The sequence below is a fragment of the Mesoplodon mirus genome (genome assembly GCF_964341445.2).
Source record: "Mesoplodon mirus genome assembly, chromosome: 2".
In the NCBI taxonomy this organism is placed as follows: domain Eukaryota; kingdom Metazoa; phylum Chordata; class Mammalia; order Artiodactyla; family Ziphiidae; genus Mesoplodon; species Mesoplodon mirus.
In genome coordinates this window covers 171127142-171155114 of record NC_138977.1, presented here as the reverse complement: position 1 = coordinate 171155114, position 27973 = coordinate 171127142, and the positions used below count along the sequence as shown (strand labels likewise).

The 27973-nt window shown below is 37.3% G+C and overlaps 1 protein-coding gene and 1 pseudogene across 3 annotated transcripts in view; both read right to left on the bottom strand.

The window, feature by feature from the left end:
• SLIT2 (slit guidance ligand 2) overlaps positions 1–27973 on the bottom strand; it is a 377012-nt gene that overhangs the window by 219659 nt on the left and 129380 nt on the right. The gene's annotated exons all lie outside the window — the stretch shown is intronic.
• Positions 349–26331, bottom strand: LOC309798671 (POU domain, class 5, transcription factor 1-like; annotated as a pseudogene). The gene is made up of 4 exons: positions 26302–26331; positions 22309–22495; positions 19776–19861; positions 349–1091 (listed from the first exon to the last, which is right to left on the bottom strand). The product of its transcript is annotated as a POU domain, class 5, transcription factor 1-like (transcript).

The window sequence follows — 27973 nt, the reverse complement described above, 5'->3', positions numbered from 1 at the left end:
CACAGCAGTGAGAGGCCCGCGTACCGCAAAAAAAAAAAAAAAAAAAAAAAAAACACCTTAGTAATTTCACTTTCATGCTAGTAAGGAAACAAAAACACAAACAAAAAGACTTAGGGTCCATCAAGTCACTATCTTTTTTTTTTTTTTTCTAGGTCCCAGGCTTCTTTATTTAAGAACAAAGTGATGAGTGATGCGGGGATTAAAATCAAGAGCATCACTGAACTTCACCTTCCCTCCAACCAGTTCCCCCAAACTCCCTGCCCCCACACCCTGTGTGCTCCCAATTCCTTTCTAAGTGAATGAAGAACTTAATCCCAAAGCCTTGGTATGAACCCCAGGGTTCGCTCCCTAGCTGTCCCCCTTCCTCTGTTCCCATTCCTGGGAAGGGTAGACACCTCCGTTGGAATGCATGGGGGAGCCCCAGAGTGGTGACAGACACTGAGGGAAAGGCCACAGCCTCAGGAAATGGGACCGAGGAGTACAGCGTACTGAAATGAGGACCCCCATAGCCTGGGGTACCAAAATGGGGCCGTGGCGCCAGAGGAAAGGGTACTGGTCCCCCTGAGAAAGGAGACCTAGCAGCCTCAAAATCCTCTCACTGTGAAGAGTCATTGCTTGATTGTTTGCCCTTCTGGCAACGGTTGCAGAATCACACTTGGACCACATCCTTCTCAAGCCTGAGCTGCTGAGCCATGTGGCTGATCTGCTGCAGGATGGGCTTTGGGCACCACAGTAACATGCTCTCCAGGTCGGTTCTCAATACTCGTCTGCTTTCTCTTCCGGGCCTGCATGACGGTCTCTGCCTTGCATATCTCCTGCAGATTCACGTTGTTGTCAGCTTCCTCCACCCACTTCTGCAGCAGGGTCTGCAGCTTACACATGTTCTTGAAACTGAGCCGCAAAGCCTCAAAACGGCAGACGGTTGCTTGGCTGAACACCTTCCCAAAGAGAACCCCCAGGGTGAGTCCCACATCGGCCTGGGTATATCCCAGGGCGATCCTCTTCTGCTTTAGGAGCTTGGCAAATTGTTCGAGGTCTTTCTGAAGAGCTTTGATGTCCTGGGACTCCTCGGGGTTCGGCCAAGTCACTATCTTTAACAGGAACTCTGAGTTCTAGGAGTTCTGGCTACTCTTTCAGTCCCCAGCATCACATCACACCTGTATTTCTCTACAGTCAGTACACATGTCATGTAAACTCCCATACCCCATGCTTTCTACCTGGTACTTTTCCTCCTCAGGTAGTTAAAGTTTTCGTTCTTTGATCTCAGGTTATTATAGCACTTCAGTTAGGGTGGCTTTTGCACCCAGTACCAGGAGAGATGCCCTCTTTTATAGTCTAATATTACTATAACTTTTTCTTTGTAGTACCAATATTTATTTGTTTGATGTAACTCTTGCCCTACAGTGTATAAGCTGCCTCAAGGCAATAATTGCACCCGTCTTAAGCATTAAAATCATAGTATAGGGACTTCCCTGGTGGCGTAGTGGTTAAGAATCCGCCTGCCAATGCAGGGGACATGGGTTTGATCCCCGGTCCAGGAAGATCCCACATGCCATGGAGCAACTAAGCCCACGTGCCACAGCTACTGAGCCTGCACTCTAGAGCCCAAGAGCCACAACTACTGAGCCCGTGTGCCACAACTACTGAAGGCCGTGTGCCTAGAGCCCATACTCCACAACAAGAGAAGCCACCACAACGAGATGTCTGTGCACCACAACGAAGAGTAGCTCCAGCTCGCCGCAACTAAGAGAAAGCCTGAGCCCAGCAACAAAGACCCAATGCAGGGAAGAATAAATAAATAAATTAATTATTTAAAAAAATCATAGTATAATATTTGATACATATTAGATACTCAAGGAACACTGATTAACTGAGTCCCTAGAAAGAAGAGTAGGGGAAATATTAAATTCAAGTAATGGTAACTGTCAACATACTGTGTGAGACACATTTCATATAGGTTTTAAATAGGATCTAATCTACACTTAACTCTATCATCAATTTAACTATTTCATTTGGTAGAACAGTTCTGTCATCTACATCTAAGTCTGAGCTACCTATCATGAGAATAGTACGATGTAAGGATATAATGTCATTCCCAGTGATATTCATATAATTGCATGCACACTGAAAAGAGCTGTGTATAGATGCAAATGAATTATGATGCTAGCAAACAATTGCAGGACACTTAATATGTTCAATTACTGTTCTGATCATTTTACATATATTAATCTAATCAAAACTCACAACTTCCTGTGATGTACATACCACTATTAACCCCTTTTATAGATGCAAAAATTGAGGGTCAGAGAGTTTAGTAATTTGCCTAGGGTCACTCAGTTCTTAAATGGCAAAACCAGGATTTAAACTCAGACTGTCCTATCAGTCTTCAGATTTAAAGACTATGGTATGGGCACCCTCATTATAATATTAACACAATTAACATTATTCTATAATTTGAAGAGAATATTTTTCTTAAACCAAATAGCATAGTATTGAAAACTTATATTCTGCTACTGACTTCTGTACTTTTAAAATTCAGCCACAGTATAAAAAGAATAAAGTTTAACTTCCCCATTAATGAAACACTGGATATAGACAACACATTTCTTTTAATGTTTTACCATGCTGAATATTTTTCATGCTAGTCAGCTTAACATTAAGCTGCTTATTATTTTTTACAAGATTGTACATATGCCAGAAAGTATATTTGTGTTATCCCAAAATTAATCTTTAATTTAATAGCATATATTTTGATTCAATGATAATCTTATGTATTTACCATGGGTAAAATTTTCAATTAATTTAAAATATAGCTAAGTCAATTTATAATAACATTAGCCAAAGGATGGTTATTACTGATTGAGCTAAACATAAATAGAATTGAAATATATCCCAGATGTTATACTGAATATAATGAAATATACTTGGTTTCAGGATTTCTGGAAATAATAATTGATAATTGACAGAGGAATCCACAGACTACCAGAATGGAATATACGTATAAACAGCAAAACTGAAACCTAAAATCAATATACAAATGAATAGAATGTTATTTATATTAGGAACTGAAAAACAAAGAAACAGTAGATGCTTGGATAAAACAAAATCAGAGAATATTGTATGGCAACAACATAATAAAGTCCCCTGCGGAACAGATGATAAAAGATCGCCCAACTTAAAGTACACAAAGCATCTCCAAAAATTCTGGCCATAATGCTGCTTCTACCTCCTTGATTCTCCATGGTATTTTCAAATACTGAATTCTCTGTTCTTTTCAAACTCCAAATTTTGGAACCATTTGTACATACCATCTGCCTCTCCTTCTTTATGTCCCGTAACTCTTTTTTTTTTTATTTTGTTAACATCTATATTGGCGTATAATTGCTTTACAATGTTATGTTAGTTTCTGCTGTATAACAAAGTGAATCAGCTATACGTATACATATATCCCCATAGACTTTCCCTCTTGCGTCTCCCTCCCATTCTCCCTATCCCACTACTCTAGGTGGTCACAAAGCACCGAGCTGATCTCCCTGAGCTAGGTGACTGATTCTCACTAGCTATCTATTTTACTTTTGGTAGAGTATATATGTCAATGCCACTCTCCTACTTCATCCAAGCTTACCCCTCCCCCTCCTCATGTGCTCAAGTCCATTTTCTACATCTGCATTTTTATTCCTCTCCTGCCCCTAGAGTCTTCAGAACCATTTTTTTTTTAAGATTCCATATATGTGTTAGCATACAGTATTTGTTTTTTTTTTTCTTTCTGATGTACTTCACTCTTGTATGACAGACTCTAGGTAGATCCACCTCACTACAAATAACTCAATTTTGTTTCTTTATATGACGGAGTAATATGCCATTGTATATATGTGCCATGTCTTCTTTATCCATTCATCTGTCGATGGACACTTACGTTGCTTCCATGTCCTGGCTACTGTAAATAGTGCTGCAATGAACATTGTGGTACATGACTCTTTTTGAATTATGGTTTTCTCAGGGTTTATGTGCAGTAGCAGGATTGCTGGGTCATATGGTAATTCTATTTTTAATTTTTTAAGGTATCTCCATACTGTTCTCCATAGTGGCTGTACCAATTTACATTCCCACCAACAGTGCAAGAGGATTCCCTTTTCTCCACACCCTCTCCAGCATTTATTGTTTGTAGATTTTTTTAATGTTATATGATTTTTTATATTAATATAACTGTACTATATTTACGTTTAGATAACTGTTTATCTCAGTTATTTAATGCATTTTTTAAACAACTTTATTGGAGTATAATTGCTTTACAATGGTGTGTTACTTTCTGCTTTATAACAAAGTGAATAAGCTATACATACACATATATCTCCATATCTACTCCCTCTTCCGTCTCCCTCTCACCCTCTCTATCCCACCCCTCTAGGTGGTCACAGAGCACTGAGCTGCTCTCTCTCTGCTATGCGGCTGCTTCCCACTAGCTATCTATTTTACATTTGGTACTGTATATAAGTCCATGACACTCTCTCACTTCGTCCCAGCTTACCCTTCCCTCTCTCCATGTCAAGTCCATTCTCTACTTCTGCGTCTTTACTCCTGTCCTGCCCTTAGGCTCTTCAGACCTTTTTTTTTTTTTTTTTTTTTTCAGATTCCATCTATATGTGGTAGCATACAGTATTTGTTTGTCTCTTTCTGACTTACTTCACTCTGTATGACAGACTCTAGGTCCATCCACCTCACTACAAATAACTCAATTTCATTTCTTTTTATGGCTGAGTAATATTCCATTGTATGTATGTGCCACATCTTCTTTATCCATTCTTCTGTTGATGGACACTTAGATTGATTCCATGTCCTGGCTATTGTAAATAGAGCTGCAATGAACATTGTGGTTCATGACTTTTTTGAATTATGGTTTTATCAAGGTATATTCCCAGGAGTGGTATTCCTGGGTCATATGGTAGTTCTATTTTTAGATTTTTAAGGAACACCCATACTGTTCTCCATAGAGGCTGTATCAATTTACATTCCCACCAACAGTGCAAGACGGTACCCTTTTCTCCACACCCTCTCCAGCATTTACTGTTTGTAGATTTTTTGATGATGGCCATTCTGACTGGTGTGAGGTGATACCTCATTGTAGTTCTGATTTGCATTTGTCTAATGATTAGTGACGTTGAGCATTCTTTCATATGTTTGTTGGCAACCTGTATATCTTCTTTGGAGGAACGTCGATTTAGGTCTTTTGCCCATTTTTGGATTGGGTTGTTTCTTTTTTTAATACTAAGCTGCATGAGCTGCTTGTAAATTTTGGAGATTAATTCTTTGTCAGTTGCTTCATTTGAAAATATTTTCTCCCATTCTGAGGGTTGTCTTTTCATCTTGTTTATGGTTTCCTTTGCTATGCAAAAGCTTTTAAGTTTCATTAGGACCCATTTGTTTATTTTTGTTTTTATTTCCATTTCTCTAGGTGGGTCAAAATGGATCTTCCTGTGATTTATGTCATAGAGGGTTCTGCCTATGTTTTCCTCTAAGAGTTTGATAGTGTCTGGCCTTACATTTAGGTCTTTAATCCATTTTGAGTTTTTTTATATGGTGTTAGGGAGTGTTCTAATTTTATTCTTTTACATGAAGTTGTCTAGTTTTCCCAGCACAACTTTTTGAAGATGCTGTCTTTTCTCCATTGTATATTCTTGTCTCCTTTATCAAAAATAAGGTGACCATATGTGTGTAGGTTTATCTCTGGGCTTTCTATTGTGTTCCATTGATCTATATTTCTGTTGTGCCAGTACCATACTGTCTTGATTACTGTAGCTTTGTAGTATAGTCTGAAGTCAGGGAGTCTGATTCCTCCAGCTCTGCTTTTCTTTCTCAAGATTGCTTTGGCTATTCGGGGTCTTCTGTATTTCCATACAAATTGTGAAATTTTTTGTTCTAGTTCTGTGAAAAATGCCATTGGTAGTTTACTAGGGATTGCATTGATCTGGAGATTGCTCTGGGTAGTATATTCATTTTCACAATGTTGATTCTTCCAATCCAAGAACATGGTATATCTCTCCATGTGTTTGTATCATCTTTCATTTCTTTCATCAGTGTCTTATAGTTTTCTGCATACAGGTCTTTTGTCTCCTTAGGTAGGTTTATTCCTAGGTATTTCATTCTTTTTTTTGCAATGCTGAATGGGAGTGCTTCCTTAACTTCTCTTTCAGATTATTCATCATTAGTGTATAGGAATTCAAGATATTTCTGTGCATTAATTTTCTATCCTGCTACCTTACCAAATTCATTGATTAGCTCCAGTAGTTTTCTGGTAGCATCTTGAGGATTCTCTATGTATAGTATCATGTCATCTGCAAACAGTGACAGTTTTACTTCTTCTTTTCTGATTTGTATTCCTTTTATTTCTTTTTCTTCTCTGATTGCTGTGGCTAAAACTTCCAAAGCTATGCTGAATAATAGTAGTGAGAGTGGGCAACCTTGTCTCTTTCCTGATCTTAGTGGAAATGGTTTCAGTTTTTCAGCACTGAGAACGATGTTGGCTGTCATATAGGGCCTTTATTATGTTGAGGTAATGCCCTCTATGCCTATTTTCTGGAGGGTTTTTATCATAAATGGGTGTTGAATGTTGTCAAAAGCTTTTTCTGCATCTATTAAGATGATCATATAGTTTTTCTCCTTCAATTTGTTAATATGGTGTATCACTTTGATTGATTTTCATATATTGAAGAATCCTTGCATTCCTGGGATAAACCCCACTTGGTCATGGTGTATGATCCTTTTAATGTGCTGTTGGATTCTGTTTGCTAGTACTTTGTTGAGGATTTTTGCATCACTGTTAATCAGTGATATTGGCCTGTAGTTTTCTTTCTTTGTGAAATCTTTGTCTGGTTTTGTATCAGAGTGATGGTGGCCTTGTAGAATGAGTTTGGGAGTATTCCTCCCTCTGCTATATTTTGGAAGAGTTTGAGAAGGATAAGTGTTAGCTCTTCTCTAAATGTTTAATATAATTCGCCTGTGAAGCCATGTGGTTCTGGGCTTTTGTTTGTTGGAAGATGTTTAATCAGTTTCAATTTCAGTACTTGTGATTGGTCTGTTCATATTTTCTATTTCTTCCTGATTCAGTCTCGAGAGGTTGTGCATTTCTAAGAATTTGTCGATTTTTTCCAGTTTGTCCATTTTATTGGCATGTAGTTGCTTGTAGCAATCTCTCATGATCCTTTGTATTTCTGCAGTGTCAGTTGTTACTTCTCCTTTCTCATTTCTAATTCTATTGATTTGAGTCTTCTCCCTTTTTTTCTTGATGAGGCTGGTTAATGGTTAATTAATTTTGTTTATCTTCTCAAAGAACCAGCTTTTGATTTTATTGATCTTTGCTATTGTTTCCTTCATTTCTTTTTCATTTATTTCTGATCTGATCTTTATGATTTCTTTCCTTCTGCTAACTTTGGGGTTTTTCTGTTCTTCTTTCTCTAATTGCTTTAGGTGTAAGGTTAGGTTGTTTATTTGAGCTGTTTTCTTGTTTCTTGAGGTAGGATTGTATTGCTATACACTTCTCTCATAGAGCTGTTTTTGCTGCATCCCATAGATTTTGGGTCATCGGGCTTACATTGTCATTTGTTTCTAGGTATTTTGTGATTTCCTCTTTGATTTCTTTAGTGATCTCTTGGTTATTTAGTAGCGAATTGTTTAGCCTCCATGTGTTTGTATTTTTTACAGATTTTTTTCCTGTAATTGATATCTAGTCTCATAGCATTGTGGTCAAAAAACATACTTGATATGATTTCAATTTTCTTAAATTTACCAAGGCTCAATTTGTGACTCAAGGTATGATCTATTCTGGAGAATGTTCCATGAGCACTTGAGAAGAAAGTGTATTCTGTTGTTTTTGAATGGAATGTCCTTTAAATATCAATTAAGTCCATCTTATTTAATGTATCAATGAAAGCTTGTGGTTCCTTATTTATTTTCATTTTGGATGATCTGTCCATTGGTGAAAGTGTGGTGTTAAACTCCCCTACTATGATTTTGTTACTGTTGATTTCCTCTTTTATGGCTGTTAGCATTTGCCTTTTGTATTGAGGTGCTCATATGTTGGGTGCATAAATATTCACAATTGTTATATCTTCTTCTTGGATTGATCCCTTGATCATTATGAAGTGTCCTTCTTTGTCTCTTGTAATAGTCTTTATTTTAAAGTCTATTTTGTCTCATATGAGAATTGCTACTGTAGCTTTCTTTTGATTTCCGTTTGCATGGAATATCTTTTTCCATCCCCTCACTTTCAGTCTGCATGTGTCCCTAGGTCTGACATAGGTCTCTTGTAGACAGCATATATATGAGTCTCTTTTTTTAATCAATTTAGCCAGTCTGTGTCTTTTGGTTGGAGCATTTAATCCATTTACATTTAAGGTAATTAATGATATGTATGTTCCTATTACCATTTTCTTAATTGTTTTGAGTTTGTTATTGTAGGTCTCTTGTGTTTCCAGCTTGGAGAAGTTCCTTTAGTATTTGTTGTAAAGCTGATTTGGTGGTGCCGAATTCTCTAACTTTGGCTTGTCTGTAAATGTTTTAATTTCTCCATCGAATCTGAATGAGATCCTTGCTGAGTAGAGTAATCTTGGGTGTAGGTTTTCCCCTTTCATCACTTTAAATATGTCCTGCCACTCCCTTCTGGTTTGCAGAGTTTCTGCTGAAAGATCAGCTGTTAACCTTATGGGGATTCCCTCGTATGTTATTTGTTGCTATTCCCTTGCTGCTTTTAATATTTTTTCTTTGTATTTAATATTTGATAATTTGATTTATATGTGTCTTGATGTGTTTCTCCTTGGATTTATCCTGTATGGGACGCTCTGTACTTTCTGAACTTGATTGACTATTTCCTTTCCCACATTAGGGAAGTTTTCAACTATAATCTCTTCAAATATTTTCTCAGTCCCTTTCTTTTTCTCTTCTTCTTCTGGGATCCCTATAATTAGAATGTTGGTGCATTTCATGCTGTCTGAGAGGTCTCTGAAACTGTCCTTAATTATTTTCATTCTTTTTTCTTTATTCTGCTCTGTGGTAGCTATTTCCACTATTTTATCTTCCAGGTCACTTATCTGTTCTTCTGCCTTAGTTATTCAGCTATTGTTTCCTTCTAGAGAATTTTTAATTCCATTTATTGTGCTGTTCATCATTGTTGTTTGCTCTTTAGTTCTTCTAGGTCCTTGTTAAACATTTCTTGTATTTTCTCCATTTTATTTCCAGGATTTTGGATCAACTTTACTATGATTACTCTGAATTCTTTTTCAGGTAGACTGCCTATTTTCTCTTCATTTGTTTGGTCTGGTGGGTTTTTACCTTGCTCCTTCACCTGCTGTGTGTTTCTCTGTCTTTTCATTTTGCTTAACTTACTGTGTTTGGGGTCTCCTTTTTGCAGGTTGCAGGTTCATAGTTCCCGTTGTTTTTGGTGTCTGCCTCCAGTGGCTAAGGTTGGTACAGTGGGTTGTGTACGCTTCCCGGTGGAGGGGACTAGTGCCTGTGTTCTGGTGGAGGAGGCTGGATCTTGTCTTTCTGGTGGGCAGGACCACATCCGGTGGTGTGTTTTGGAGTGTCTTTGACCTTATTATGATTTTAGGCAGCCTCTCGCTAATGGGTAGGGTTGTGTTCCTGTCTTGCTAGTTGTTTGGCATAGGGTGTCCAGTACTGTACCTTGCTGGTCGTTCAGTGGAGCTGGGTCTTAGAGTTGAGATGGAGATCTCTGGGAGTGCTTTTGCCATTGATATTATGTGGAGGCGGGAGGTCTCTGGTGGACCAATGTCCTGAAGGCTGTTCTCCCACCTCAGATGCACAGGACAGACACCCAACTGGAGCACCAAGACTTTATCAGGCAAACGGCTCAGAAGAAAAGGGACAAAAAAGAAAAAAACAAAGAAAAGAGTAAAATAAAATAAAATAAAATAAAATAAAATAAAGTTATTAAAATATAATATAAAAATAATTATTAAAAATAAAAAATTAAAAAGTAATAAAAAATAGAAGAAAAAAAAAAGAAAGAAGAGAGGAACCAAACCAAAAAACAAATCCACCACTGATAACAAGCACTAAAAACTATACTAAAAAAAAAACCCAACAAAAACAAATAAAAAAACGGACAGACAGAACCCTAGTACAAATGGTAAAAGCAAAGCTTTATGGAGAAAATCACACAAAGAAGCATACACCTACACACTCAGAATAAGAGAAAAAGGAAAAAATATATATATATATATATCATTGCTCCCAATGTCCACCACCTCAATTTTGGGACGATTCATTGTCTGTTCAGGTATTCCAGAGATGCAGGGTACATCATGTTGATTGTGGAGATTTAATCTGCTGCTCCTGAGGCTGCTGGGAGAAATTTCCCTTTCTCTTCTTTTTTCACACAGCTCCTGGGGTTCAGCTTTGGATTTGACCCTGTCTCTGTGTGTAGGTTGCCTGAGAATATCTGTTCTTCCCTCAGACAGGATGGCGTTAAAGTAGCAGCTGATTGGGGGCTCTGGCTCACTCAGGGAAGGGGGAGGGTGTGGTATGGAATGCAGGGCGAGCCTCCAGCAGCAGAGGCACGTGTAACGTTGCAACAGGCTGAGGCGCACCATGTGCTCTCCAGGGGAGTTTGTCCCTGGATCACGGGACCATGGCAGTGGCGGGCTGCACAGGCTCCCAGTAGGGGAGGTGTGGATAGTGACTTGTGCTTGCACACAGGATTCTTGCTGGCTGCAGCAGCAGTTTTAGCATCTCATGCCTGTCTCTGGTGTCTATGCTGATAGCCGCAGCTCACGCCCATCTCTGGAGCTGGTTTAGGCGGTGCTCTGAATCCCCTCTCCTGGCACATCCCAAAATATTTGTCTCTTGCCTCTTAGGCAGGTCCAGACTCTTCCCCAGACTCCCTCCCAGCTAGCTGTGGTGCACTAGCCCCCTTCAGGCTGTGTTCATGCAGCCAACACCAGTCCTCTCCTTGGGATCTGAACTCTGAAGCCTAAGCCTCAGCTCCCAGCCCCCACCTGCCACAGTGGGTGAGCACACAGCCTCTCGGGCTGGTGAGTGCTGGTCAGCAACGATCCCCTGTGCAGAAATCTCTCTGCTTTGCCCTCTGCACCCCTGTTGCTGCACTCTCCTCCGTGACTCCGAAGCTTCACCCTCACTACCCCTAGTCTCCACCCGCAAAGGGGCTTCCTAGTGTGTGGAAACTTTTCCTCTTTCACAGCCCCCTCCCCAAGGTGCAGGTCCCGTCCCTATTCTTTTGTGTCTGTTTTTTTCTTTTTTCTTTTGCCCTACCCAGGTACGTGGGGATTTTTTTTTTTTTGCATTTTGGAAGTCTGAGGTCTTCTGCCAGTGTTCAGTAGGTGTTCTGAAGGAGTTGTTCGACATGCAGATGTATTTCTGGGGAGGAAGGTGATCTTCATGTCTTACTCTTCCACAATCTTGAAGGTCTCTCTGTAGATTTATTGATGATGGTCATTCTGACCAGTGTAAGGTGATACCTCATTGTAGTTTTGATTTTCATTTCTCTAATGATTAGTGATGTTAAGCATCCTTTCATGTGTTTGTTAGCAATCTGTACATCTTTGTTGGAGAAATGTCTCTTCAGGTGTTCTGCCCGTTTTTGGATTGGGGTGTTTGTTTTCTTTGATATTAAGCTGCATGAGCTGCCTGTAAATTTTGGAGATTAATCCTTTATCAGTTGCTTTGTTTGCAAATATTTTCTCCCATTCTGAGGGTTGTCTTTTGGTCTTGTTTATGGTTTCCTTTGCTGTGCAAAAGCTTTTAAGTTTCATTAGGTCGCATTTATTTATTTTTGTTTTTATTTCCATTTCTTGGAAAAGGAAAAAAAGGACCTTGCTGTGATTTATGTCATAGAGTGTTCTGCCTATGTTTTCCTCTAAGTTTTATACTGTCTGGCCTTATCTTTAGGTCTTTAATCCAATTTGAGTTTATCTTTGTATATGGCATTATGGAGTGTTCTAATTTCATTATTTTACATGTAGCTCTCTAGTTTTCCCAGCACCACTTATTTAAGAGGCTATCTTTTCTCCATTGTATATTCTTGCTACCTTTATCAAAGTTATGGTGACCATATGTGCATGGGTTTATATCTGGGCTTTCTATCCTGGTCCATTGATCTATATTTTTATTTTTGTTCCAGTACCATACTCTCTTGATTCCTATAGCTTTGTAGTATATGTCCTGTAACTCTTGAACCCACTTTTGACTGAGCTGTGAAAGCTCAGCTGAATCTACTGAAGCCAACACAGCCAAATCAAATGCAAAAACCCTTTAATTCATGTGTCTTCTCTGCAAGGAAACATAACAAAAGCAACAAAAATCTGTTTTTTTTTTAAAACATTCACCTCCTCAATTGTTCTCTCAGTCTTTCCTAGGTCCTCTACTAGCTCCTCTTTGTTCTCCCTCTTCACCACATTCCTTCAGGGGTGTAAGCTAGTTTCATGCTGTCCCATTTCACAACAGCTTTTCCCCCAGAGCTCCATCATCTCAACCCAGGTGTCTCATGAAAATGTCTCCACGGGTATTTCACAGATGCCTCCAACATAATATGTCAAAAACTAAAATCATCCTGTACCATCTCAACTCTGCTCTTTTTTCCCCAGAGATCTATATGAATAAATGATTGCATCACCCATTCAATTATACAAGTCAGAAATTTGGGTGCCACATTTGAGTCCTCTCCCTCCCTAGACTCCATGTAAACTGAAGTTCTTGATCACATCTGGAATAATGTGTCCAATTTTGACAACTGCATAGGATAGAAAAATCAAACTTAAAACTGTGTAAGGGAGGAGAGTGGATATATGGAAACTCTCTGAATTTTCTACTCAATGTCTTAATCACCTAAAATTACTCTGAAAAATTAAAATCTACTAATTAAAAAAGAAAACACCTGGGGGTGTATAGAGGAGCGTGGCAATGGTAAGAGATTTAAAACTGTTTCATATATAAATTTTGTAAGATATGAACACTTGAAATATTCATCTTCATGAAGAAAATTAAGAAAAGTTATGATAGCTATCTTACAAAATTGTAGAGGAAAAAGGAAGATATGTTCATTTGACTCCATGAAAACAAAGGAATATTCACTAGGAGAAACTACAGAGATGTGGTTTTCAGATTCTTACAAAAGAACAAACTATTTAGTAAACAAAACACTTTGAGAAGCAGTGAGCTACTAAATCATCTGTTCAACACAGTGCTTTTGGGTTAGGAAGTGCTTTTTATTATCTGTTACCCTATTTAATTACCATCCCAACTCTGTTTCTAGGTAGGAGGACAAATATTATTATCCTCATTTTATCAGTAGAAAATGAAGACAAAGAGCCTTAGATTATTGGCGTGATTTGGCCAAAGTTAGTGAGGTAGATCCTTGCATACAGCACTTAAATAATTATTACTACATAGTGGGGTCTTACCTAATAGATTCTCTATTCCTGGGGTCACTCACCAGCATGCAAAAAGTGTTCAGAAAATATGATTTGCAAAAAGACATTAATTGATCACTTAACGAATAAATCAATCCAAAGTTTAATTCTAGGCCTTTTAAGTCTTAATAAGGATTGAAGTATAATTAAGTGACTAGTAATATGGAAAACAAACAACAGAAATATATATAAAGGGTTTAGAAGAGAGAGATTACAAGGGGTAATTTGGCCAGATATATGATATTAAAATCAGCCTTATAGGATGTGTAGAATACAGAGAGGAGAAAAAAGCAAAATCTATTTTGGAAGTAGTCTGATAAAGAGCACCTTTAGAGGGTCTAAACTGGTCTTCTTCTGGCCCTTTCTTTCCCCTGGATAGAAGAAATGTAAAAGGAATAAAGAAGGCAAAAACAGATGGGAAGATAACTCACGTTTGTGTTATCAGAAGATTTAATATTATTAAAATGTTCATACCAAAAGTAATCTACAGGTTCAATGCAATCCTTATCAAAATCCTAATAGCAATTTTATAGAAATAAAAAAATTCAATAATTCATATGGAACCACAAAAGACCATGAATAGCCAAATAATCTTGAGAAAGAAAAACAAAGCAGGAGATATCATAACTCCTGACTGCAAAATATATTACAAAGCTACAGTAATCAAAACAGTATTGTACTGGCAAAAAGAAAGACATATAGACCAATAGAAGAGATAGCCCAGAAATAAAACTATTATGTGTATAGTCAATCGTGCTAAAAATACAAGATCAAGAAAGGATAGTCTCTTCAACAAATGGTGTTGGGAAAACTAGGTATTCACATGCAAAAGAATAAAATTGAGCTTCTGTCATACCATATATAAAATCAATTCAAAATGGATTTTTGAACATAAGACCCAAAACCATAAAACTCCTAGAAGAAAACATAGTAGAAATGTTTCATGACATTGGTTTTGGCAACAATTTTATGAATGTGACACCAAAAACACAGGCAACAAGAACAACAACAACAACTAAAGTGGGACTACATCCAACTAAAAAGCTTCTACCCAGCAAAGGAAACAATCAACATAATGAAAAGGCAACTTATGGGATGGGAGAAAACATTTGCAAACCATATATGTGACAAGAGGTTAATCCCAAAAATATATGAAGAACTCCTACAAATCAATAGCAAAACCACTAAAAACCCTATTAAAATAACTATAATCCAATGGGCTAAGGAATCGAACAGACATTTCTCAAAAAAAGACATACAAAAGGCAAACAAGTATATGAACAAATGATCATCATCACTAATCAGCAAGTTAAATGCAAATCAAAACCACACTGACATATCACATTATACCTGTCAGGATGGCTATTATCAAAAAACAAAGATAAGTTTTGGGGAGGATGTGGAGAAATCAGAACCCTTGTACACTGTTGCTGAGACTACAAAATGGTGCAGTTGCTATGGAAAATATTAGGGACATTCCTCAAAATATTAAAAACAGAACTACTTTATGATCCAGCAATCAATTTCACTCTGGGTATTTATTCAAAAGAACTGAAATCAGGATCTCAAAGGACCATTAGCCTTCCCAAGTTCACTTCAGCATTATTCATAATAGCCAAGATGTAGAAACAACCTGAATGTCAATTGACAGGTGAATGGATAAAGAAAATGTGAGATATATATATATATATATATATATATATATATATATATATATGTATGTATACACACACACACACACACATATATATATATATATATGATGGAACATTATAGAATATAATATATATAATGGAATATTATTCAGCCTTAAAAAAAAAGGAAATCCTGACTTTTGTAGCAACATGGATGAACCCTGAAGACATTATGCGAAGTAAAATACATCAGTTACAGAAAGATGAATACTACATGATTCCACTTATATGAGGTACCTAAAATAGTCAAATTCATGGAATCGAAGAGTGGAATGGTGTTTGCCAGGGGCTAGGAGGAGGAGGACATGGGGAGTTACTAATCAACAGGCATAAAGTTTCAGTTCAGCAAGAGTTAAGTTCTAGAGATCTGCTGTACAACATTGCATCTATTATTAACAATACAGTACTGGATAATTAAAAATTTGTTAAGAGAGTAGATCTTATGTTGTGTTCTTACCACAATAAAATTTTAAAACAAGAAAGATAAAAAGATTAGGTTTCAGAAGAAAAAGTTCCTTGTCTTATCTCTGCTTCTTTTACATTTATCTCTCTGGTAATAACATCAGGCCCAGGATTGTTATGAAGATCACATGATATGCATGTGAAAAGAACCAGATGTAAAACACTTTGCCCACTTATATAACTAGGTGAGGGGTCCATACACATCATGGCAATAGAGTGCTCAATCTCTCAAGAATGGGGAAAAATATTTGAGCTTTGATATCTTCTTAATTTTTAGTCATCCATTAATTTATTTTTTAATTAAATTAGTTAATAACTTTAAAACTGCTGGGAACAGTATCTTGCACATAATTAGACCTACATGGTATTTGTTAATATATACATAAAATAGACATTTATTAAATACCTACTATATTCAAGGTCAGGGATCTAAAGACAAAACAAAGTCATGATCCACTTTTGTTTTTATTATTATATGTTCTAGGCCAGATTATTTAAAAGGTGTGCAGGTGGATAAGAATAATCCTGGGAATACTTTTAAATATTTACTACAGATAGTTCATTACTAGGATTCATCTTTCAAAAATATTATTTTACTTATGTTAATTAATTATATCATGATGGTTAATATTAAAAAAATCAAAACAATTTTTGTCTAGCTGTTTTGAAAATTCCAGCATCATAAAATAAATTGCTTTAAAATGTATGGGGTTTTGTTGCAGCTATCTTTCTTCTAAAAAGTTTTTATAATTGGGTTTTAAGGAAGGTATAATTGGGTTTTAAGGAAGGTATAAGACCAGGGTTTAACTTTCATATTTTCAACAAAGTTTGGTCTGTATGAGAGGAGTTAACTGGTTAAAAATTTTTAAATGTAATGCTCTATGCCAAGAGCTAGCATGCAGCTATTTACAAAGGGAACATATGCATTTTTATGTGCAATCTGACCAATGAGGCTATGGTTATTTAAACCGGCCAAGCAATAGAATAAAATAATGGCTCACCTTTATATTGTTGCTGCAATGCTCTGCCTAATAGGCAAATTTGGATCACATCACTTATCTCCTGAAAATATCCCTCAAAGGCCCCTAATCCCTGCAAAATAAAATCTAAAATTTTTGGGTCCAGGCCCTTTGTCAGGTTCCTGCTTATGTATCTTTACCTTCAGAAACACTGCCCACTACAGGCACCTGCCAAAATAGCCCATCTGAAGTATTGATATGTTGCATTTCCCCATGTTCTGCCCATCCTCCAAACCTCTGTGTGTGTGTGCATGTGTGTGTGTATGTGTGTGTCTCCTTATGCTGGGATGGGCCAACAAATTTCTATTCGTACTTCAAGTCTCAGCTCAGGAATTACATTCTAATTATGTTATCTAGCAAAATACCTACTCATAAATGTTTAATGTTTACAGAATATAAAGAAATTGTAATTATGTAATGTAAATGACAGCATGGTTATAAATTTAAGGTAAATAGATTTCCATATTGTTTATCTTAGAGTAAAAAATGTTCGGGACAGTTGGACAGGTGGTTATGCAAATAATAAACAACAGTTTTTACCAGAAAGTCTCTGAGCCATTATGGTTTTACTGTTCAAATATCCAGCTGCTACCAACAGTAACGAAGCCTTAAGATAATTATTTCAAGACCGGCTGTGAACTATTAAGATATGTAAAGAAAAAGAAATTGCTCTGTCCAAGATTACTGCCATCAGCTACTACAGTTTAGACCTCAGTGCTTTATTTACAGAACTCCCTATTGACAAATGACAGAATTGCATAATGAGTATACAAATGCCTTTTCAAGAATAGATCTTGAAGGCTGCTTTTATAAAAATGCCTTCTGGCTGAATTATCGAAATGCAGTGTGCTGACAGGAGGGACAGCAATACACATGGGCTTTGTTGGCTTCTAATGGATTCCATTTCTAGAGCATGAAAAAGATGGAAACTAAAGTACTTAAGTAGGATTTGGATCTCTCTCTCCATGTGCTCCTACAGTTTGAAGAATAGCAGGATATGTGGACAGTAGTTTTCTGTTTAAAAGGGAACACAGTTCTTTAAAAAATTCCCATCTAATAGACAAGATTAGTAGGTTGCTTGGAGAGATGTAATGCTACAGAACATACCCACAGGGGTAAAACCTTGTTATTTTGAAATAGTAACCCAACAAAGACTCTAAACAGGGATTTTATAGAATTTCAAATTTCTTTAGGGAAATTTTTAAATAAAGTTGTGTTATTTCTAAGGGAAGACTGGGAGGCATACTTTAAAAAATAAAATAAGATGTTTTCTTAAAATGGGGTTTATCCTGTAAAAATAGTCAACGTTTTATTTCCCTCAGTAGTTATGTATTTTCAAATTTATTTTTATTGAAAACCCTTTACACCTGCCTGACTTTAAACTATCAGAAGGAGTCAAATGATGGCAGGTCTCACACTTTCTATGCAGTTGCCAATAATTATTTTATTGTGCAGTTGAGGCTGATGCTAATGCAACCAAAAAAAATCATCATAATTATAATAAAATAATACCACCATGACCGACCATTTTTTACTAAGTCATGCTGTGCAAAGGCAAGCTGCATACAGATGCAAACACAACAGGATGTGATTGATTCGCCCCTGCTGGCTGTCCCAAGAAAGAGTGCTGCCCTCAGTCCCTGTGACCACGAGGACAGCCAATGTTAATGCACGGGGCTTGCAAGGCAAAACAGCTAATACTGGTTCATCCTGGCAAGCCATGAACCGTCAGTAATGAGCATAAGCCTTCAATGTGTAAAAAATGATGAGAGCTTCATCCTCTTATGAAGAAACCTCTTGCAGAAAGAAAAGTATGAGAGGAGGAGCAGCACGATAAAAGCACTCAAGCCTAAACTGTAGTGTCTGGACACCTCAAAACTCAAATGGCTCAGTCATTTACTTCACATTCCTGGGGACACATGCACACATGCCAGTTACCTGGAGTAGATTCAGGGGGCTTCTCTCAATCAACCAAGAAGGTACAGATGTAATTAAAAATCAAATAGTCAAGGTTTTAAAGATTTTCAAGATACCAGAGCAGAAAAATAACCTATGGGAAGACACTTGCTAACTGCAGGTAATACAGTAAGTCCCCTACATATGAAGCTTCAAGTTTCAAAATTTCAAAGATGCAAACATGCATCTGCTTCCAGCAAGGAACAAGAACCTGCGCCGTCAACGTCAGGCATGAGTGAAACTGCCGCTAGCCCTCCGTCTCCTATTGCTGACGATCCTTCAGCTCTACCATCTCCCACCTCCTCTCCCTCCTCCAGTCAGTAACGCTTCTTGACTGTTCACTAGATGCCAGCCCTGTATGCCAGCTGTTGTACTGTACTACTGTACTTTTCAAGGTACTGTGCTGTAAAATTAAAAAGGTTTTCTTTATTTTTTGTGTTTGTTTTTATGTATTATTTGTGTGAAAAGTATTATAAACCTATTATAATACAATACTATACAGCCGATTGTTAGTCGGGTACCTAGGCTAACTTCGTTGTACTTACGAACAAAACTGGACTTACGAATGCACTCTCAGAACGGAACTCGTTCATATGTAAGGGACTTACTGTAATGCCAGAAGATGACTATACCCATATATCTGGTTAATGTTTCCCACTCAGAACTCATTCCCAAGGGTCAGGATACTGAGGGGACCAGAAGGCAAGAAATCTAATCAGGCTTCTATTTCCTCAGTAGACTCTCAAAATGGAAGAAATCAGAAGAAATTCAAATAGTATGAACAAGGAAGCACTTATGTATGTTTCTTAATTATTAGATATAAACATCTCTCATGCTGACAACTGGCATACTGTCAATTGCACCTGAAGAACACAGGTTTATAATCACCATTGGACTGATTGGTGATAGCTGGTATCCATTATAGCAGGGGTCCCCAACCCCCGGGGGTGGCGGACTGGTGGCAGTCCATGGCCTGTTAGGAACCGGGCCGCACAGCAAGAGGTGAGTGGTGGGCAAGTGAAGTGTCATCTGCCGCTCCCCATCGGTCCCCATCGCTCCCCATCGCTCACATTACCGCCTGAACCATCCCCCACCCCCACCCTGCCGGCCATGGAAAATCTGTCTTCCATGAAACAAGTCCCTGGCACCAAAAAGGTTGGGGACCACTGCCTTACAGATCTTGCCTTCCTATCTTAATTCAGTACCCTATTTCTTCCTGTAGGGGTCAGCACGCTAGTGCTGTCGATGATAACCTGTTTCGAAAATATTTTTATAAGTAAGATTAAGTTGTCTTCAAACGGAAAGAAAAGGAGTACAAAGATGCCAAGAAATCCTTACTGAGTCTACCTTTTAAAATAACCACATCCATGGGCTTCCCTGGTGGCGCAGTGGTTGGTAGTCCGCCTGCTGATGCAGGGGACACGGGTTTGTGCTGTGGTCCAGGAAGATCCCACATGCCGCGGGGTGGCTGGGCCCGTGAGCCATGGCTGCTGAGCCTGCGCGTTCGGAGCCTGTGCTCCGCAACGGGAGAGGCCACAACAGTGAGAGGCCCGCGTACCGCAAAAAACAAAAAACAAAACAAAACAAAAAACACATCCAGAAACCTCTCCGGACAACAGGAGTCAGTTTAGGAGTTAGCAAAACCCACAATTCAAAAAGATAACCAACTTACTAATCATTGATTCAAATATTCTGTCATCAGTACTATGCAGTTGATAAATCAGATATCACGTTGAAACATATTTTTAACCATGTACTTTATTGAGATTTTTCAACAATATAGTTTCAATAAATTAATTGTTTCATGAAAGTTCCAGCTTCAGTCTAATGCATCAGCCATAAAAGCAATTTATCTGCTGAACAATGCAGTCAGCTTCTCTAAAGAATGTACTTTCTATGCCAAATAAGGTTTTTTCCACAGTTAAACAAACACTTGGTGCGATGAAATTACTAGCAGTTCTCTTGGTGGTCTCTGATCATGTGTATTTTCCTGCCTGTTACATCTCTATCTGACACACTTTGCCTATTGTTCAAAAGAGTCATTTCACACATCAGGAATACTATGATGCTTCTGAGATGGGTTATGTGTATTCTGGCTGATGCACTTTAGAAAACTACCAGATCATCACCAACAAGAGAAGCCTGGAGAATCACATGCGTGCTTTTATAACAAGTTCTGTGGTTTAATTTATATAGAAAAAAAATTGCACCAACAACTCAAACTAATAGTTTTTACAAAAAAGCTTTTTGGCCTTTAGAACCAAACAGATATTTGTGATAAAAGCAACTTGCCTGGATACTCCCTGAAGCACAGTGTATTTTCCATCCTTAAATGGATTATTTATGGGTACTATAAAATTACAATTCTGGAAACAAAATTATGGGAGATTATGTATTCTGGGAATGTGGGGTTTTGTTTCAATTCACTTGAAAATTAGCTTGAAAGCAATCAGGTACTGTTGTAAAGCACATACTTAAGTAATGAGTTTCAGTAATTTTCAATGAAATAGCAAAAACAAAAGCACAGTTTTAAGGTGTTTTAGGAATAGTCTAATTAACTCAGCAATTTCTAAAAGCATAAAATATCTTTTTCAAAGTGTTCAAGAATTATGAGTTTGAAAATAAGCGGATATTTTCAAAGTTGTTTTAATTATGCTTCATTTTAATAAATTTTAATTTTAAAATGTCAATTCAAGTGGCACAACTTCTAGATGGAGAATAGGACAAAAACCTAAACTAGTTCATTCTTCAATGCAGAAGTAGGCCTGCTGTGCCATAGTAACTTTGTGATTTTTTTTTTTTTTTTTTTTTTTTTTTTGCGGTACGCGGGCCTCTCACCGCTGTGGCCTCTCCCGTTGCAGAGCACAGGCTCTGGACGTACAGGCTCAGCGGCCATGGTTCACGGGCCCAGCCGCTCCGCGGCATGTGGGATCTTCCCGGACCGGGGCATGAACCCATGTCTCCTGCATTAGCAGGCGGACTCTCAACCACTGTGTCACCAGGGAAGCCCTATGATGTATTTTTCAAAACACTTTTCAACTCAACCTGCTAGGTGGTTTTAGGAAGTCAATCCATGCCCTGGAACCCCTCTGTTAGAAGATATCAAACCTTGTACAGCTTGCACCCTAATACTATCTCTGTATGATTTTTCCTATAGTCCACAGCAAAGCATCAGCCTGGAAAACTCTGTGATAGTATTTTCCAACACCACGTTAGTATTTTATATTTAAAGATGCTTATTGGTGAAGATAAGATCACTAGGGCCAATTATTCAATGAATTGCAGCTTTCCTCTTCAAATATTACTTACCTAGAAAATTTTGCATTTCAATAAGACAGCTGACTTTGTATTTAACTAGAATAGTGAGGTTAAATTTTGGAATAATGAATTCTGATCAAGCAAGATTTACCTGGTCTATAAAAGTGATCTAATTTTCTGGCAGGGAGCTATATTGGGGTTATAGGCTCACATTTTTTCCTGATGTGGAATATGATCAAAGAAGTTTGGAGACACCCCTAAAGAGCAAAACCTCACTTATCTGACTGTGCAAAGCTAGATGGTGTTCTTATAGGCAAAGAATAGAGTTCTGGGTAATTTAAGCAGGGAGGAAATTTACTGGAAGACTGGAGAACCAAGTTCATAAGCAGGGCAGAAGATATTCAGTTTTGTCAAACAAAGTCAGACAGCCATGTGTCTGCCAATAGCTGAACAATGAGGAGTGAACAAGGCTGCAGGTACCAGCGGTTTTGCTGCTACTGGTCTCTGCCAGCTTCTCACTGGAATAAACTCTTACTTGTACCTCTTCCTTAACATCTGTTCTAGATTCAAAATACCAGATAGGACTATTGAATAGGCTGCATATAAGGTTTGTGCGCACTCCTCTGGTTGTTAGAGCTTCAACAAAGTGAGTATCTGGACCTTTCCACTTTGGTTTGGGAAATTGTAATAATTAGGATGAGCTATATTGTGCTATAACAACAAAACCTTCTCAAAATCTCAGTGGCTAAAAGAAAAACCACTTTATTTCTCACACTCTTTACAATACCCATTGTTCATGAGCTGAGAACACTGCTACATGCTGTATTGACCCAAATGAAGACAGTCACTTAATCTAGTCACCATGTCTGAGAAAACGAGTCATAGAATGATGGTTATCAAGTGGAGTCCTGGGATTCCTGGGAATCTGCAAGTTCAAAATGATTTTCATAATAATATTAAGATGCTATCTGCCTATTTTTTATTTCCTTTTGATGATATAAAGCAACTCATCTTTAATAATAATAATTATAATAATATATTGACAATAATACCACATAATAATAATTAAAATATATTAATGATGGTAATAACTCCTCTTATGGCAATTTACAGTTATAAATTACACTCACAGAAATGATCTCATTTGATTATCATATTCTTTAAAGATAAGTAATAAGAGCTACCCACCACACACATACATGCATACATCAACTTTAAAGATAAGGAGAACAAGATATTTTAAAGCTCAAGCTATAATAAATGAACCACATTACTTAAAACTCATTTTGTTCATATCTCCACAATATTTTTTAAAATTTTGTATTAATTTTTATTGGAGTATAGTTGTTTTACAATGTTGTGTTAGTTTCTGCTGTACAGCAAAGTGAATCAGCTATACATATACATATATCCTCTCTTTTTTGGATTTCCTTCCCATTTAGGTCACACAGCACTGAGTAGAGTTCCCTGTGCTATACAGTAGGTTCTCATTAGTTATCTATTTTATACATAGTAGTGTATATATGTCAATCCCAATCTCCCAATTCATCCCATTCCCCCCTCCCCCACCTGGTATCCATATGTCCATTCTCTACGTCTGTGTCTCTATTTCTGCTTTGCAAATAAGTTCATCTGTATCATTTTTCTAGATTCCACATATAAGCAATATTATATTGATAAGATATTTGTTTTTCTCTTTTTGACTTACTTCACTCTGTATGATAGTTTCTAGGTCCATCTACGTCTCTGCAAATTGAGCAAATTTGTTCCTTTTTATGGCTGAGTAATATTCCATTGTATATATGTACCACATCTTCTTTATCCATTCTTCTGTTGATGGACACTTATGTTACTTCCATGTCCTGCCTATTGTAAATAGTGCAGCAATGAACACTGGGGTGCACGTATCTTTTTGAATTATGGTTTTCTCTGGGTATATGCCCAGGAGTGGGATTGCTGGGTCATATGGTAGTTCTATTTTTAGCTTTTATTTTTTTTTTTTTTTGCTGTACGCGGGCCTCTCACTGTTGTGGCCTCTCCCATTGCGGAGCACAGGCTCCGGACATGCAGGCTCAGTGGCCATGGCTCACGGGCCTAGTTGCTCCATGGCATGTGGGATCTTCCCAGACTGGGGCATGAACCAATGTCCCCTGCATCAGCAGGCAGACTCTCAACCACTGCTCCACCAGGGAAGCCCCCTATTTTTAGCTTTTTAAGGAACCTCCATACTGTTCTCCAGCGGCTGTATCATTTACAATCCCACCAACAGTGTAAGAGGGTTCCCTTTTCTTCACACCCTCTCCAGCATTTATTGCTTGATGATGGCCATTCTGACCGGTGTGACGTGATACCTCATTGCAGTCTTGATTTGCATTTCTCTAATAATTAGTGATGTTGAGCATTTTTTCATGTGCCTCTTGGTCATCTGTATGTCTTCTTTGGACAAATGTCTATTTAGGTCTTCTGCCTAAATAGAAGTCTTTATGGGTCTAAATGGGTCTTCTTCCCATTTTTTGATTGGGTTATTTGTTTTTTTGATATTGAGCTGCATGAGCTATTTGTATATTTTGGAGATTAATCTCTTGTCAGTTGCTTCATTTGCAAATATAGTCTCCCATTCTGAGGGTTGTCTTTTCATCTTGTTTATGGATTCCTTTGCTGTGCAAAAGCTTTTAAGTTTCATTAGGTCCCATCTGTTTATTTTTGTTTTTATTTCCATTACTCTAGGTAGTGGGTCAAAAAAGATCTTGCTGCGATTTATGTCAAAGAGTGTTCCGCCTATGTTTTCCTCTAAGAGTTTTACAGCGTCAGGTCTTACATTTCAGTCTTTCATCCATTTTGAATTTATTTTTGTGTATGGTGTTAGGAAGTGTTTTAATTTCATTCTTTAACATGTAGCTGTCCAGTTTTCCCAGCACCACTTATTGAAGAGACTGTCTTTTCTCCATTGTATATTCTTGCCTCCTTTGTCATAAATTAGGTGACCATAAGTATGTCTCCATAATATTTTTAATGCTGCTCCTCTGTCTAGGAATTAACTTCTCTCTTTTCAGCCTGTTTTTTTCTGTCAATGACTAAATGTATTTTAAATTGCCTTTTATTGGGTAATTTGTTTTCTTAGTTTTGAGTTTTGTGAATTCTTCATACATTCTGGATACAATTTTATTATCAGATAAAAGATTTGCAAATATGTTCTTGTAGTTTGTGGCTTGTCTTTTCATTCTCTAACAATGCCATTCAAAGACCAGAAGTTTTACATTTTAATAAAGTCCAATGTTTCAATTTGGTCTTCTAGGATTGTGCTTTTGGTATCATATCTGAGAAATGTTTGCGTTCAGTCTTTGGGCAGGAAGTATGATGCTCCACATGGATTTTTTCATAGGTTCCATGTATCAGCTTGAGGAAATTCCCGTTACTTCTTAGTTTCATGAAGAGTTTTATCAGGAAAGGATTTTAGATTTTGTCAAGTGCTTTTTCTATGAGTATAGAGATGAAAATATGGTATTTCTTTTTTTAGTTTGTTACTATGATGAATTACATTCATTGATTTGCGGGGCGATGGTGGCTTAAAACAACAGAAGCTTTCAAGTCCAGTGAACTGCAAGTCTCTCAGGGTCAAAATCAAGGTGTCAGCAGAGCTGAATTCCATTCTGTTGGCACGAGGGGAGAAAGCACTTGCAGGCTTATTCAGGTTGCTGGAAGAATTCACCTACATGTGGTGCTAGGACTGAGGTTTCACTTCCTTGCTGTGTCAGCTGGGGGTCATCCTTGGCTCCTAGAGGCCTCTCTCTGGACTCTGCAGATGGGGCCCTAAATCTCAGAACCAGCAATGGCACATGGATTCCTTCTCATGCTGTCACATTTCATCTGCCTTGTCTTTGTCTGCTGTGCCTAGCATTTTCCTTTTGCACTCTTATTTTCTTACTAACTAACATACAGTGGAATTTTCCAGAGGCTACATGATACTGCGATATTTCAACAGGTTGAATACAGAAGCTAATATGAGCATCTAGGCTGTCTTCTTTTGAGACAGAAAAATAAGATTTTCAAAAATGTAAAACAATGCTACTCTTTCCACTTTTTAGTGTGTACATATATACTATATGTACTATATATAGACATATATATACTGTGTATATTATATACACTATTTGTACACATAATATATACTGTGACAATATGTAATGGGTTTGTTTTGCTATTTTAAATGATTTAATACACGTTTTAAAAATTTCTGTTTCAAGTTCTAATACAGTAAATATAGATATATAGGTATAAAAACAACACATATGTAATGCATAGCTATATAATCAACATAAACCAAATCTTTTACAAGCCTCAAAAATTTCTAAGACTGTAAAGGGGCCTTGAAACAAACAAACAAAAAAATTAAAGTTTAAGAATGGCTCCAGCGAGTGTCACACCAGCAATGAGATGATCTGACTCAGAAGACCCCCTCACTGTTGCTCACACCTGACTGGCCAGAAGTAGAAATGGACCCATCCTACCGGAAGGCAGCCAGGAAATTCTATCCTGTAGGGCAGAGAGCTGGAAATAATGAGAAAATGCTGATGACTACCAAAAAAGGCATACCCTGCCTCCACCAAGACACTTCTTTCCCCCAAAGGAAAAATATACAAGAGGCTGGGAAGCTAAAACTATAACAAAAGCCCACCACGTACTCTGTGGGTTTATCTAAATGGGCTTCAATGTTCAGAACATGCTACTTTTCAGTACCTCCAATTGGAACAAAGGACTTAAATCTGTCTACATACAAGAGATGTCACGACATATCATTTGCACAGTCTGATATCTCACTGTTATTTTGGTCCTTGTTGGTGATAAGTCCCAGATTATCCTCTGAAACATTTATATTTTCACATTTCCATATTATGTCTGGTATCAACCTATCCCAATATCTGTTAAGGAGAGAGATGACTGTCTGATACATAAAAATAGTTCTCGCTAAATCAGTGTCTGAGAACTCAAGAACAGATTTTGATATTATGTTTAAAAATGGAAAAATGAGGTTTGCACACTCTACTTCTAGTTTTTTTTTTTTCTATTGCAGGCTCATCATTATCCATATTTCAGTAAGTTTAATTCAATTTGTAAAACTTCAAATGTTGCTCAATGAAGAAATGCTTTCTGAGTTATTTATGTTTGGGATGTTTTGTAAAGATACATGTTTCTTAACACAAACACAACCCTTTATCAAAGAAATAGGTTTAGCATAAATGATATTTACATCTCAGATGAAGCCATATACCTTGTATTATTGAGATTAATGAAGAGTACAGCCTGTGAAAAATTAATTCCTACTGTTGTCAGTTTTCTTGCCTTCTTTTAATTGGCTAGTTTCAATCAGCTCTGGGTGGGAAAATCTGAAAATTCACCTTAAGATAATTATATTCAAAAAGGGTCAATGAGCTGTGAGTACATTTCAATTATTCTCCTATGAGTCAAATATGTGAGCTTTTATACAGTTATACATACATCATACATATTATGGCATTTATTTGGAGGAAGGTCAAAGTACTCTATGGTTAGTTCCTGTTTTATTTTATTTTTTTTTAATTCCTCAATTTTGGCCATGTTATAAAGAGCTAAAATTAAGTGAAGAGTAGTTTCCAGATAAATTAGATTCTACTAAATTTGAGAAGATATGTTATCTAATTGTGACCAAAAACTCACAAAAGGACACACAAAAAGATACACAGTAATAAGCAGAACTTGCAGAAGGAAGATAAAGAAACTACATGGATTTATTTCTACTAAGACGAAAACTGTGTTCCTTTTGTTCCTTTATTCTACAAAAAGAACATTTATTTCACAAGCATGATGGAATGACAAGAATCATCTGATTATATCTGATTATAATAATCAGAGATCCTGAATTTTAATTGGTAGTTCCTAAGTGCCTGGCATGTGCTATTGCGTCTGCAAACATTTTCCCACTTAATGCTTCTTAAGACCCTGAAAAAGGTAAGTGCAATCGTTACCTTGATTTCACACATGAAAAAATTGAGGCTAAGCAAGTTAAGGTCCAGATCTGAGTGCAAAGCCTGTAAAATTAATTGAGCACTGTATTCTACTGTTTTCCTTTAATGTGTGCCAGGCCCTGTGCCCTTGGCCAAGATATATA